The sequence below is a fragment of the Triticum urartu genome, chromosome 5 (genome assembly GCF_003073215.2).
Source record: "Triticum urartu cultivar G1812 chromosome 5, Tu2.1, whole genome shotgun sequence".
NCBI classification, from domain to species: Eukaryota; Viridiplantae; Streptophyta; class Magnoliopsida; order Poales; family Poaceae; genus Triticum; species Triticum urartu.
Genome location: NC_053026.1, coordinates 611,486,306 through 611,502,404, shown reverse-complemented (window position 1 = coordinate 611,502,404; position 16,099 = coordinate 611,486,306).

Below are 16,099 nucleotides of genomic sequence, written 5' to 3'. Positions count from 1 at the left end.
GACAGAGAGAGTCAATCAGATTGTGGAGGATATGCTGAGAGCTTGTGCGCTAGATTATGGATCTAGTTGGGACAAGAATTTGCGATACGCAGAATTCTCTTATAACAACAGTTATCAATCCAGTTTGAAGATGGCCCCTTTCGAAGCCTTGTACGGAAGGAGGTGCAGGACCCCATTGTCGTGGGATGATGTTGGAGACCGCCAGTTGTTTGGACCGGATCTGATTAAGGAGTCTGAACAGAAAGTAAAATTGATTCGCGATAGGCTCAAGGTAGCCCAGTCCAGGCAGAAGAGCTATGCAGATTCTAAATGCAAGGAGACAATTTACAAAGTCGGAGACAGAGTTTATCTATCCCTCTAGGAGCATGCGTGTAGTGCTGGGGTTTTTGATGACTTGTATATTTTTGCAATAAGTTTGTGAGTTCTTTATGACTAATGTTGAGTCCATGGATTATACGCACTCTTACCCTTCCATCATTGCTAGCCTCTTCGGTACCGTGCATTGCCCTTTCTCACATTGAGTGTTGGTGCAAACTTCGCCGGTGCATCCAAACCTCGTGATATGATACGCTCTTTCACACATAAACCTCCTTATATCTTCCTCAAAACAGCCACCATACCTACCTATTATGGCATTTCCATAGCCATTCCGAGATATATTGCCATGCAACTTTCCACCGTTCCGTTTATCATGACACGCTCCATCATTGTCATATTGCTATGCATGATCATGTAGTTGACATCGTATTTGTGGCAAAGCCACCGTTCATAATTCTTTCATACATGTCACGCATGAATCATTGCACATCCCGGTACACCGCCGGAGGCATTCATATAGAGTCATATTTTGTTCTAAGTATCGAGTTGTAATCCTTGAGTTGTAAGTAAATAAAAGTGTGATGATCATCATTATTAGAGCATTATCCCATGTGAGGAAAGGATGATGGAGACTATGATTCCCGCACAAGTCGGGATGAGACTCCGGACGAATAAAAAAAAAAAAGAGAAAGAAAAGAGGCCATAAAAAGGGAGAAAAGGCCCAAATGAAAAAAAAGAAAATAGAAAGGCCATAAAAAAAGGCCCAAAAAAAGAGAGAGAAAGGCCATAAAAAAGGAAAAGGCCCAAATAAAAAAATAAAAAAAAGAGAAAAAGAGAGAAGGGACAATGCTACTATCCTTTGCCACACTTGTGCTTCAAAGTAGCACCATAATCTTCATGATAGAGAGTCTCTTGTTTTGTCACTTTCATATACTAGTGGGAATTTTTCATTATAGAACTTGTCTTGTATATTCGAACAATGGGCCTCCTCAAGTGCCCTAGGTCTTCGTGAGCAAGCAAGTTGGATGCACACCCACTTAGTTTCTTTTGTTGAGCTTTCGTACATTTATAGCTATAGTGCATCCGTTGCACGGCAATCCTCCTTGCATTAACATCAATCGGTGGGCATCTCCATAGCCCATTGATTAGCCTCATTGATGTGAGACTTTCTCCTTTTTGTCTTCTCCACATAACCCCCATCATTATATTCTATTCTACCCATAGTTCTATATCCATGGCTCGCGCTCATGTATTGCGTGAAAGTTTATAGTTTGAGATTACTAAAGTATGAAACAATTGCTTGGCTTGTCATCGGGGTTGTGCATGATGAGAGCATTCTTGTGTGACGAAAATGGAGCATGACTAAACTATATGATTTTGTAGGGATGAACTTTCTTTGGCCATGTTATTTTGAGAAGACATGATTGCTTAGTTAGTATGCTTGAAGTATTATTATTTCTATGTCAATATGAACTTTTATCTTGAATCTTTCGGATCTGAATATTCATACCACAATTAAGAAGAATTACATTGAAATTATGCCAAGTAGCATTCCACATCAAAAAATTTGTTTTTATCATTTACCTACTCGAGGACGAGCAGGAATTAAGCTAGGGGATGCTGATACGTCTCCAACGTATCTATAATTTTTGATTGCTACATTCTATATTATCTTTTGTTTTGAACATTATTGGGCTTTATTATCCACTTTTATATTATTTTTGGGACTAACCTATTGACCCAGAGCCCAGTGCCAGTTCCTGTTTTTTCCCTTGTTTCAGTGTTTTGAAGAAAAGGAATATCAAACGGAGTCGAAACGGAATGAAACCTTCTGGAGAAGTTATTTTTGGAAGGAAAGCAACCTAATGGACTTGGAGTGCACATCAGGAAAGAAACGAGGGAGCCACGAGGTAGGGGGCGCGCCCTCCACCCTCATGGGCCCCTCGTGGCTCCCCTGATGTATTTCTTCCGCCTATATATATATATATCCATATACACTAAAACGATCAAAGAGCAGAATAGATCGGGAGTTCCGCCGCCAAAAGCCTCCGTAGCCACCGAAAACCAATCTAGACCCGTCCCGGCACCCTGCCGGAGGGGGAATCCCTCTCCGGTGGCTATCTTCATCATCTCGGCGCTCTCCATGGCGAGGAGGGAGTAGTTCTCCCTCGGGGCTGAGGGTATGTACCAGTAGCTATGTGTTTGATATCTCTCTCTCGTGTTCTTGATTTGGCACGATCTTGATGTATCGCGAGCTTTTCTATTATAGTTGGATCTTATGATGTTTCTCCCCCTCTACTCTCTTGTAATGGATTGAGTTTCCCCTTTGTGGTAATCTTATTGGATTGAGTCTTTAAAGATTTGAGAACACTTGATGTATGTCTTGCCGTGCGTATCTGTGGTGACAATGGGATATCACGTGATTCACTTGATGTATGTTTTGGTGATCAACTTGCAGGTTCCGCCCATGAACCTATGCATAGGGGTTGGCACACATTTTCTTCTTGATTCTCCGGTACAAACTTTGGGGCACTCTTTGAGGTTCTATGTGTTGGTTGAATAGATGAATCTGAGATTGTGTGATGCATATCGTATAATCATACCCACGGATACTTGAGGTGACATTGGAGTATCTTGGTGACATTAGGGTTTTGGTTGATTTGTGTTTTAAGGTGTTATTCTAGTACGAACTCTAAGGCTGTTTGTGACAATTATAGGAATAGCCCAACGGATTGATTGGAAAGAATAACTTTGAGGTGGTTTCGTACCCTACCATAATCTCTTCGTTTGTTCTCCGCTATTAGTGACTTTGGAGTGACTCTTTGTTGCATGTTGATGGATAGTTATATGATCCAATTATGTTATTATTGTTGAGAGGACTTGCACTAGTGAAAGTATGAACCCTAGGCCTTGTTTCCTATCATTGCAATACCATTTATGCTCACTTTTATCATTAGTTACCTTGCTGTTTTTATAATTTCAGATTACAAATACCTTTATCTACTATCCATATTGCACTTGTATCACCATCTCTTCGCCAAACTAGTGCACCTATACAATTTACCATTGTATTGAGTTGCAGGGTTGCTTGAGAGAGACCATCTTCGTCCTACGCCTCCTACGGATTGATAAACCTTAGGTCATCCACTTGAGGGAAATTTGCTACTTTCCTACAAACCTCTGCACTTGGAGGCACAACAACCTCCACAAGAAGAAGGTTGTGTCGTAGACATCAACTGCTGCCTCCACCGGTGTCGCCCCCGCCGCTGCGGCAAGCCGCTTTGGCCTTGACCCGCCGCCGTGGCCGTGAGCTGCCGCCCGGGCCCTGCCACATATTTGTACCGGCTCTGCCCCGCGCTGCACTGGTCTCTCGCGCATGTACTCGCAGCTGCCGTGGCTTGTTACGTTGTCAGCCTCCTCCGAGCCGCTGCTGCAGCATGGTTTTGACTCGTCGTCACTGATAACCCACAAGTATACGGGATCGCAACAATTTTCGAGGGTAAAGTATTCAACCCAAATTTATTGATTTGACACAAGGGGAGCCAAAGAATACTCTCAAGTATTAGCAGCTGAGTTGTCAATTCAACCACACCTGGAAACTTAATATCTGCAGCAAAGTATTTAGTAGCAAGGTGATATGATAATAGTGGTAATGGTAGCAAAAGGTAACAGTAGTAAAAGTAATGTTTTTGGTATTTTGTAGTGATGATAGCAGTAGCAACGGGAAAGTAAATAAGTGAAGAACAATATATGGAAAGCTCGTAGGCAATGGATCAGTGATGGAGAATTATGCCGGATGCGGTTCATCATGTAACAGTCATAACCTAGGGTGACACAGAACTAGCTCCAGTTCATCAATGTAATGTAGGCATGTATTCAGAATATAGTCATACGTGCTTATGGAAAAGAACTTGCATGACATCTTTTGTCCTACCCTCCCGTGGCAGCGGGGTCCTTACGGAAACTAAGGGATATTAAGGCCTCCTTTTAATAGAGTACCGGAACAAAGCATTAACACATAGTGAATACATGAACTCCTCAAACTACGGTCATCACCGGTAAGTATCCTGATTATTGTCACTTCGGGGTTAACGGATCATAACACATAATAGGTCACTATAGACTTGCAAGATAGGATCAAGAACTCTCATATATTCATGAAAACATAATAGGTTCAGATCTGAAATCATGGCACTTGGGCCCTAGTGACAAGCATTAAGCATAGCAAAGTCATAGCAACATCAATCTCAGAACATAGTGGATACTAGGGATCAAACCCTAACAAAACTAACTCGATTACATGATAAATCTCATCCAACCCATCACCGTCCAGCAGGCCTACGATGGAATTACTCACGCACGGCGGTGAGCATCATGAAATTGGTGATGGAGGATGGTTAATGATGATGATGGCGACGGATTCCCCTCTCTGGAGCCCCGAACGGACTCCGGGTCAGCCCTCCCGAGAGGTTTTAGGGCTTGGCAACGGCTCCGTATCGTAAAACGCGATGATTTCTTCTCTCTTAATTTTTTCTTCCCCAAACACAATATATAGAGTTGGACTTGGAGTCGGAGAGGCACCAGGGGGCCCACGAGGTAGGGGGGCGCGCCCTAGGAGGGCAGGCGCACCCCCCTCGTGGACAGGTGGTGGGCCCCCTGGCCTTCATCTTTGGCAGGTATTTTTTATATTTTCCAAAAAGTGGCTCCATGAAGTTTCAGGTCATTCCGAGAATGTTTGTTTCTGCACATAAATAACACCATGGTAATTCTGCTGAAAACAGCGTCAGTCCGGGTTAGTTCCATTCAAATCATGCAAGTTAGAGTCCAAAACAAGGGCATAAGTGTTTGGAAAAGTAGATACGACGGAGATGTATCAACTCCCCCAAGCTTAAACCTTTGCTTGTCCTCAAGCAATTCAGTTGATAAACTGAAAGTGATAAAGAAAAACTTTTACAAACTCTGTTTGCTCTTGTTGTTGTAAATATGCAAAGATTATAACTAACCACATTCACAATAACGCATAGGTCTCAAGTTTACTCGTATCAATGGCATAATCAACTAGCGAGCTATAATAATAAATCTCGTATGACAACACTTTCTCAAAACAATCATAATATGATATAACAAGATGGTATCTCGCTAGCCCTTTCTGAGACCGCAAAACATAAATGCAGAGCACCTTTAAAGAACAAGGACTGACTAGACATTGTAATTCATGGTAAAAGAGATCCAGTCAAGTCATACTCAATGTAAACTAACAATAATGAATGCAAATGACAGCGGTGCTCTCCAACTGGTGCTTTTTAATAAGAGGAGGATGACTCAACATAAAAGTAAATAGATAGGCCCTTTGCAGAGGGAAGCAGGGATTTGTAGAGGTGCCAGAGCTCGTTTTGAAACAGAGGTGAATAATATTTTTAGCGGTATACTTTTATTGTCAACATAACAACCAAGATATGGCAATATCTTCCATGCTACACACATTATAGGCGGTTCCCAAACAGAATGGTAAAGTTTATACTCCCCCTTCCACCAACAAGCATCAATCCATGGCTTGCTCGAAACAACGAGTGCCTCCAACTGACAAGAGTCCCGGGGGGAGTTTTGTTTGCATAAAGCATGGGACTGGGCATCCCGGTGACCAGCCATTTATCTCGTGAGTGAGGAGCGGAATCCACTCCTCTTGAGAATAACCCGCCTAACATGGAAGATACGGACAACCCTAGTTGATACATGAGCTATTCGAGCATACAAAACAGGATATTTATATGAAGGTTTAGAGTTTGGCACATACAAATTTACTTGGAACGGAAGGTAGATACCGCATATAGGAAGGTATAGTGGACTCATTTGGAATAACTTTGGGGTTTATGGAGTTGGATGCACAAGTAGTATTCCCGCTTAGTACAGGTGAAGGCTAGCAAAAGACTGGGAAGCGACCAGCTAGAGAGCGACAACAGTCATGAACATGCATTAAAATTAATCAACATTGAATGCAAGCATGAGTAGGATATAATCCACCATGAACATAAATATCATGAAGGCTATGTTGATTTTGTTTCAACTACATGTGTGAACATGTGCCAAGTCAAGTCACTTAAATCATTCAAAGGAGGATACCACCCTATCATACCACATCACAACCATTTTAATAGCATGTTGACACGCAAGGTAAACCATTATAACTCATAGCTAATCAAGCATGTCATAAGAAACTATGATCTCTAGTTGTCATTTCAAACATGTTTATTCATAATAGGCTGAATCAGGAACGATGAACTAATCATATTTACAAAAACAAAAGAGGTCGAGTTCATACCAGTTTTTCTTATCTCAGTCAGTCCATAATATAACATCATAATTGCCTTTCACTTGCACGACCGAACGATGTGAATAATAATAATAGTCCACGTGCATTGGACTAAGCTGGAATCTGCCAGCGTTCAATAAACAGGAGAAGACAAGGCAATATGGGATCTTTTGTCAGATCAACAATTACGCATACAAGAGCCGCTTCAACAATTTAATTATGGTCTTCTCCTATCGACCCCCAAAGAAAAGAAAAGAAATAAAACTATTTACACGGGAGAGCTCCCAACAAGTAAAAGAAGAACATGAAATATTTTTGGGTTTTCTTTTTAATTACTACTATAAGCATGGAAAGTAAACTAGCTAAAAGCTACAACTAATTTTTTTTTGTTTTTCTTAAGGTTTATCAAACACACAAGAAGAAAGCATAAAAGGAAATAAACTAGCATGGATGATACAATGAAAAAGTATGAGCACCGACATCTAGCAATGAGTGTGTGAACATAAATGTAATGTTGGTGGGAAATACATACTCCCCCAAGCTTAGGCTTTTGGGCTAAGTTGGTCTATGGAAACGGCTGGCCTGGCTGATATCCATAGTAATAGTTGGGGTCGTACTGTGATGAAGAAGGCTCCGATTGCCACTGGTTGGCAATCATCTCTGGATCCCACAGGTAATTAGACTGTCGCGGAGGACCAACTTGTGGTTCCGCCTCTGGCTCTGTGGCTGATGTAGGGTTCCGGTAGGCGTGAATGTCCTTCGGCGAGATGAGGTACTTGCCTGAAGATAAATTAAACAAGGAAGGAGCAGGCAAGGTGATAGTCTCAGGGTGATTTTTATCAAAGAACAGTTTGTATTTCAGCCCCCCCTCCCTATTCTTTATAACAAAGTCATGTGCTACCATACTCTTATAATCTAAATAAACACGAGGCGGCAATTTTTCTTCTTTTTCATAGTGCCTAATAGGTATATTATAATGTGCAGCAAGGCGTGAAGCATAAATACCACCAAAGATGGGTCCTTTGGTACGGTTAAGACTTAACCGTTTAGAAATAATACCGCCCATACTAACAGAGTTGTTAGCATATAAACCGTGGAACAGAATAAAAATATCAGGGACACTAAGGTTTCCACAGTTTCCGCGACCAATTAAGCAATGACTAGCAAATATTGCAAAGTAGCGTAAAACATGAAAATGTATGCTAGTGATTCGTGCATCGGAAACCTTCCTAGTTTCCCCTACAGTGATAGTATCAAGAAAACCTTCCACATCCTTCCATCCTCTAAACTACCCTCAAAAGGGATCAAACAAACCTGACAAAAATCATAAAGTGACATCTTCTTAACCACTCATATAAATGAAACTCTACTGAAGGACGTGATTCCCTAGTATAATAGTAGAAGTTTTGCACAAAAGTATTGGTGAGTAAGAGATAATGTTCGCGTTGGTCGTGGTGGAAGTCGGTGAGGCCTGCATTCTTTGCCAATTCATAAAAATCCTCATAAATTCCGGTTGCTCTCAAGAATTCATCGGAGTGCCATTCACACGGCCTAACCTCCGCGATGCGAGGCAAATTATATTTAGGCTTCTGTGCCTCTTCATTTTGCTTTTCCCTTGAGCTTCGGCTCGATGAGCCCCTCAAAAATCTCTTTATCATTTTCTGAAAAATTCTGAAATTTTTAGTAACTTCAAAATAAAAGTAAACCAAACTCAATAATATTGATAGCAACTACTCATACAAGTGCCTAGAGCCTATATCATGCATCAAAACTACTTTTGACCATATAAATTTGACATGCAAGCTCAAGAACAGTGTCACCTAAGCAGTAAAAATTTGCAATGAATAAAGCACTAGAACAAAAACTAATTGGACCAATGGAGGAGTCACATACCAAGGAACAATCTCCCCAGGCAGTTTTGTGAGAGGTGGTTTGAGCAAGGAGATCGAAAATGGCAGCAAAACGAGCTTGGACTCGGGTTTGAGCTGGTTATTCGTGTTTGGGGATGGAAGAAGAAGTGTATGGGTGAAAGGATAAGTGGAGGAGGGCCACCTTGGGCCCACGAGGCAGGGGGCGCGCCCAGGGAGGTAGGGCGCGCCCTCCACCCTCGTGGGCAGGTGGTTGACCCCCCCTGTTGTGTTCTCAGTGCCAAATATTCTCAAATATTCTAGAAAAAATCATATTCAAATTTCAGGGCATTTGGAGAAATTTTATTTTCGAGGTATTTTTATATTGCACGGATAATCAGATAACAGACGGAAAAGTATTATTTTTATTTTATTTAATATAATTAACAGAAAGTAAAAGTGGGGTACAGAAGGTTGTGCCTTCTAGTTTCATCCATCTCATGATCATCAAAAGGAATCCACTAACAAGGTCGATCAAGTCTTGTTAACGAACTCATTTCGAATAACATGGAACTAGAGAAATTTCGAATAACACTATGTTACCTCAACGGGGATATGCACATCCCCAATAATAAGAATATCATATTTCTTCTTGACAGTAGGAAGATGAAATTCAAAACCTCCAAATATAATCGATGGAATTTTTCCAATAGAGTTGATACTATGAACTTGAAGTTGTTTCCTCGGAAAGTGTACCGTATGCCCATTACCATTAACATGAAAAGTGACATTGCCTTTAGTGCAATCAATAACAGCCCCTACAGTATTCAAAAAGGGTCTTCCAAGAATAATAGACATACTATCGTCCTCGGGAATATCAAGAATAACAAAGTCCGTTAAAATAGTAACGTTTGCAACTACAACAGGCACATCCTCACAAATACCGACAGATATAGCAGTTGATTTATCAGCCATTTGCAAAGATATTTCAGTAGGTGTCAACTTATTCAAATCAAGTCTAAGGTATAAAGAGAGAGTCATAACACTAACACCGGCTCCAAGATCACATAAAGCAGTTTTAACATAGTTTCTTTTAATGGAGCATGGTATAGTGGGTACTCCTGGATCTCCAAGTTTCTTTGGTATTCCACCTTTAAAAGTATAATTAGCAAGCATGGTGGAAATTTCAGCTTCCGGTATCTTTATTTTATTTGTAATAATATCTTTCATGTACTTAGCATAAGGATTTGTTTTGAGCATATCAGTTAATCGCATACGCAAAAAGATAGGTCTAATCATTTCAGCAAAGCGCTCAAAATCCTCATCATCCTTTTTCTTGGATGGTTTGGGAGAAAAAGGCATGGGTTTCTAAACCCAAGGCTCTCTTTCTTTACCATGTTTCCTAGCAACAAAGTCTTTTTTATCATAACGTTGATTCTTTGATTGTGGGTTATCAAGATCGACAGCAGGTTCAATTTCTATATCATTATTATTACTAGGTTGAGCACCATCAATAACATTATCATTATCATTAACATTATCACTAGTTTCAGGTTCATTACCAGATTGTGTTTCAGCATCAGAAATAGAAATATCATTTGGATTCTCAGGTGTTTCAGTAATAGGTTCCCTAGAAGCATGCAAAGTCCTATCATTTTTCTTTTTCTTCTTTTTAGAAGAACTAGGTGCATCTATATTATTTCTCCGAGAATCTTGCTCAATTCTCTTAGGATGGCCTTCAGGATACAAAGGTTCCTGAGTCATTCTACCACCTCTAGTCATAACTCTAACAGCATTATCATTATTCTTACTATTCAATTCGTTGAGCAAATCATTTTGAGCCTTAAGTACTTGTTCTACTTGAGTGGTAACCATAGAAGCATGTTTACTAATAAGTTTAAGTTCACCTTTAACATTAGCCATATAATCACCCAAGTGTTCAAGCATATTTGAATTGTATTTCAATTGTCTACCAAAATAAGCATTAAAATCTTCTTGCTTAGCCATAAATTTTTCAAACTCATCTAAGCATGGGCTAGCAAACTTAGTAAATGGGATTTCAGCTTTATCATATCTATAGAGAGAATTTACCTTTACTACCTGTGTCGGGTTATCAAGACCATGAGTTTCTTCAATAGGTAAAGGATTAAGATCATATGTTTCTTCAACAGGAGGTAAATTAAGACCATGTATTTCTTCAATAGGAGGTAAATTATTAACACCTTCAGCTTTAATACCTTCTTCTTTCATAGATTTCTTTGCCTCTTGCATATCTTCAGGACTGAGAAATAGAATACCCATCTTCTTCGGAGTTGGTTTAGGAATAGGCTCAAGAACTGGCTCCGGAGGTGTCCAATTATTTTCATTTGCCAACATATTATTCGATAGAATTTAAGCTTCATCCGGTGTCCTTTCCCTGAAAACAGAACCAGCACAACTATCCAGGTAATCTCTGGAGGCATCGATTAGTCCATTATAAAAGATATCAAGTATTTCATTTTTCTTAAGAGTATGGTCACGCAAAGCATTAAGTAATTGGAGAAGCCTCCCCCAAGCTTGTGGGAGACTCTCTTCTTCAATTTACACAAAATTATATATATCCTTTAAAGCAGCTTGTTTCTTATGAGCAGGGAAATATTTAGCAGAGAAGTAATAAATCATATCCTGGGGACTACGCACACAACCAGGATCAAGAGAATTAAACCATATCTTAGCATCACCCTTTAATGAGAACGGAAATATTTTAAGGATGTAAAAGTAACGAGTTCTCTCATCTTTAGTGAACAGGGTGGCTATATCATTCAGTTTAGTAAGATGTGCCACAACAGTTTCAGATTCATAACCATGAAAAGGATCAGATTCAACCAAAGTAATTATATCAGGATCAAAAGAGAATTCATAATCCTTATCAGTAACACAGATAGGTGAAGTAGCAAAAGCAGGGTCAGGTTTCATTCTAGCATTTAGATATTGCGTATTCCATTTAGCTAATAACCTTTTGAGTTCATAACTATCTTTGCAAGCTAAAATAGCTAAAGAAGCTTCTTGATCAAAAACATAACCCTTAGGAATAACAAGTGATTCTTCATCATCACTTTCATCAGTATTATCAGATTCAATATTTTCAATCTCTCTAGCCCTAGCAATTTGTTCATCAAGAAAATCACTAAGTGGCACAGTAGTATCAGGCATAGAAGTAGTTTCATCATAAGTATCATGCATAGCAGAAGTGGCATCATTAATAACATGCGACATATCAGAACTAATAGCAGAAGCAGGTGTAGGTGTCGCAAGCTTACTCAAAACAGAAGGTGAATCAAGTGCAGAGCTAGATGGCAGTTCCTTACCTCCCCTCGTAGTTGAGGGATAGATCTTGGTTTTTCGATCTCTCAAGTTCTTCATAATGATAAGCAGATATATATCCCAAGTGACTCAAATAATAGAGCTATGATCCCAGGCAACGACGCCAGAAAATAATCTTGATAACCCACAAGTATAGGGGATGACAATAGTTTTCGAGGGTAAAGTATTCAACCCAAATTTATTGATTCGACACAAGGGGAGCCAAAGAATACTCTCAAAAATTAGCAGCTGAGTTGTCAATTCAACCACACCTGGAAACTTAATATCTGTAGCAAAGTATTTAGTAGCAAGGTAATATGATAGTAGTGGTAACGGTAGAAAAAGGTAACAGTAGTAAAATTAATATTTTTCGTATTTTGTAGTGATGATAGCAGTAGCAACGGGAAAGTAAATAAGCGAAGAACAATATATGGAAAGCTCGTAGGCAATGGATCAGTGATGGAGAATTATGTCGGATGCAGTTCATCATGTAACAGCCATAACCTAGGGTGACACAGAACTAGCTCCAGTTCATCGATGTAATGTAGGCATGTATTCCGAATATAGTCAGATGTGCTTATGGAAAAGAACTTGCATGACATCTTTTGTCCTACCCTCCCGTGGCAGCGGGGTCCTTACGGAAACTAAGGGATATTAAGGCCTCCTTTTAATAGAGTACCGGAACAAAGCATTAACACATAGTGAATACATGAACTCCTCAAACTACGGTAATCACCGGTAAGTATCCTGATTATTGTCACTTCGGGGTTAATGGATCATAACACATAATAGGTCACTATAGACTTGCAAGATAGGATCAAGAACTCTCATATATTCATGAAAACATAATAGGTTCAGATCTGAAATCATGGCACTCGGGCCCTAGTGACAAGCATTAAGCATAGCAAAGTCATAGCAACATCAATCTCAGAACATAGTGGATACTAGGGATCAAACCCTAACAAAACTAACTCGATTACATGATAAATCTCATCCAACCCATCACCGTCCAGCAGGCCTATGATGGAATTACTCACGCACGGCGGTGAGCATCATGAAATTGGTGATGGAGGATGGTTAATGATGACGATGGCGACGGATTCCCCTCTCTGGAGCCCCGAACGGACTCCGGATCAGCCCTCCCGAGAGGTTTTAGGGCTTGGCAACGGCTCCGTATCGTAAAACGTGATGATTTCTTCTCTCTTAATTTTTTCTCCCCGAAACACAATATATAGAGTTGGAGTTGGAGTCGGAGAGGCACCAGGGGGCCCACGAGGTAGGGGGAACGCCCTAGGAGGGCAGGCGCGCCCCCACCCTCGTGGACAGGTGGTGGGCCCCTGGCCTTCATCTTTGGCACGCATTTTTTATATTTTCCAAAAAGTGGCTCCGTGAAGTTTCAGGTCATTCCGAGAACGTTTGTTTCTGCACATAAATAACACCATGGTAATTCTGCTGAAAACAGCGGCAGTCCGGGTTAGTTCCATTCAAATCATGCAAGTTAGAGTCCAAAACAAGGGAAAAAGTGTTTCGAAAAGTAGATACGACGGAGACGTACCAGTCACCCGCGCCCCCAGCCGACGGCCGGGTCTGCCTTCGCCTCGCCTCAGAGCCGCCACCCCCATCGCGGCTCAATCCAGCATCGTCTCCGCTGCGGTCGACCCGCCTCGCTGGAGCGGTGAGCCACCACGCTCGTTTGCCTCCACTGTGGCCAGCCTCTGCACCTTGCGCTGCCTCACGCTGACGCGGCCACGAGCCGCCTCGCCATGGGCTTCCCCGAGCTGCCTCGTGTCGCTGCCGGTCCGTCTCCATCACGAGCCGCCCGCGCCTCGCCGATTTTTGCCTGCGCGTCGAGTCACGTCCAAGCGCACCTTCCGACCCTGTTCGCCTTACCGCCAGCGCCGCTGCCCGGGCTTTTACGGCCTGAAGCTGCCTTTGCAGTCCCTTGCTACGGCCAGTTCTAGCCGCTGCTACGGCCTCGTGGTGAGTCGCTGGCAGCTATGCAAGATTCTGCCGGAGGATAATGGAGCAGTGCATGCATGTATGATAATTCGAAGGCTAGTCTACCACCAATAACGGAGCAGGGGTCCCAGTGGGCAAGTACTACTACTAAGTTTACAGCAGGTTGATGAAACGTCTCCAACGTATCTATAATTTTTGATTGCTCCATGCTATATTATCTACTGTTTTGGACATTATTAGGCTTTATTATCCGCGTTTATATTATTTTTGGGACTAACCTAATAACCGGAGGCCCAACCCAGAATTGCTGTTTTTGCCTGTTTTAGGGTTTCGAAGAAAAGGAATATCAAACGGAGTCCAAACGGAATGAAACCTTTGGGAACGTGATTTTCTCAATGAACAAGACCCAGGAGACTTGGACCCTACGTCAAGATACAAAAGAGGAAGCCACGAGGTAGGGGGGCATGCCTACCCCCCCAGGCACGCCCTCCACCCTTGTGGGCCCCCTGTTAATCCACCGAGGTACTCCTTCCTCCTATATATACCTACGTACCCCCAAACGATCAGATACGGAGCCAAAACCCAAATTCCACCGCCGCAACTTTCTGTATCCACGAGATCCCATCTTGGGGCCTGTTTCGGAGCTCCGCCGGAAGGGGCATCGATCACGGAGGGCTTCTACATCAACACCATAGCCCCTCCGATGAAGTGTGAGTAGTTCACCTCAGACCTACGGGTCCACAGTTATTAGCTAGATGGCTTCTTCTCTCCTTTTGGATCTCAATACAATGTTCTCCCCCTCTCTTGTGGAGATCTATTCGATGTAATCTTCTTTTTGCGGTGTGTTTGTTGAGACCGATGAATTGTGGGTTTATGATCAAGTCTATCCATGAACAATATTTGAATCTTCTCTGAATTCTTTTATGTATGATTGGTTATCTTTGCAAGTCTCTTTGAATTATCAGTTTGGTTTGGCCTACTAGATTGATCTTCCTTGCAATGGGAGAAGTGCTTAGCTTTGGGTTCAATCTTGCGGTGTCCTTTCCCAGTGACAGTAGGGGCAGCAAGGCACGTATTGTATTGTTGGCATCGAGGATAACAAGATGGGGTTTTCATCATATTGCATGAGTTTATCCCTCTACATCATGTCATCTTGCTTAAGGCGTTACTCTGTTTTCATTAACTTAATACTCTAGATGCATGCTGGATAGCGGTCGATGAGTGGAGTAATAGTAGTAGACACAGGCAGGAGTCAGTCTACTTGTCTCGGACGTGATGCCTATATACATGATCATACCTAGATATTCTCATAACTATGCTCAATTCTGTCAATTGCTCAACAGTAATTTGTTCACCCACTGTAGAATACTTATGCTCTCGAGAGAAGCCACTAGTGAAACCTATGGCCCCCGGGTCTATCTTCATCATATTAATCTCCTAATACTTAGTTATTTCCTTTTCTTTTTACTTTGCTTTTATTTTACTTTGCATCTTTATCACAAAAATACCAAAAATATTATCTTATCATATCTATCAGATCTCACTCTCGTTAGTGGCCGTGTGGGGATTGACAACCCCTTATCGCGTTGGTTGCGAGGATTTATTTGTTTTGTGCATGTGTGAGGGACTCGCGCGTAGCCTCCTACTGGATTGATACCTTGGTTCTTAAAAACTGAGGTAAATACTTAGGCTACTTTGCTGCATCATCCCTTCCTCTTTGGGGAAAACCAACGTAGTGTGTCGTGGATTTGTCACGGCAGATGTCCTCGTGAAAGGACTTAGTCGTGGAGCCATCGCTACGGGTTAGCTTGAAGGGGTTAAACCAGACAAGGGGGACACGAGGGTTTTTATGCTAGTTCGGCCACTTCGACGAAGGTAAAAGCCTACGTCTAGTTGTGGTTGGTATTGCTAGGGTTTCGATGACCAGGGAGCAAATCCGCTTTGCCTGGCTCTCGAGTTGTTGTTCATCCCTAAACCGCTGCCGGGTCGTCCCTTTATATACACAGGTAGACGCCCGCCGGTTTATAGAGTCCCGAGGCCGGATCATAAACGTGTCCGGCTCGGTCTCTATTCCTTCTACTTACAATACAAGTTTACATGATAAAGTCGGTTCACCACTACAGGCTTTAATCCGTCTTTGGGCCTTGGGCCTTCTTAAAGCGCCAGTATCTTGCCATCTTCATAGGCTTCAATCTTCATGGAGCTAATCCAGCCATGCCTAGCCGATTTATCTCCAGTAACTATATACCCAACATTAGGCCCTAGATTGATTTGAACCTGTTCATGTCAATCTCCAATACTTAGAAAAATTCCTCCTTTGCAT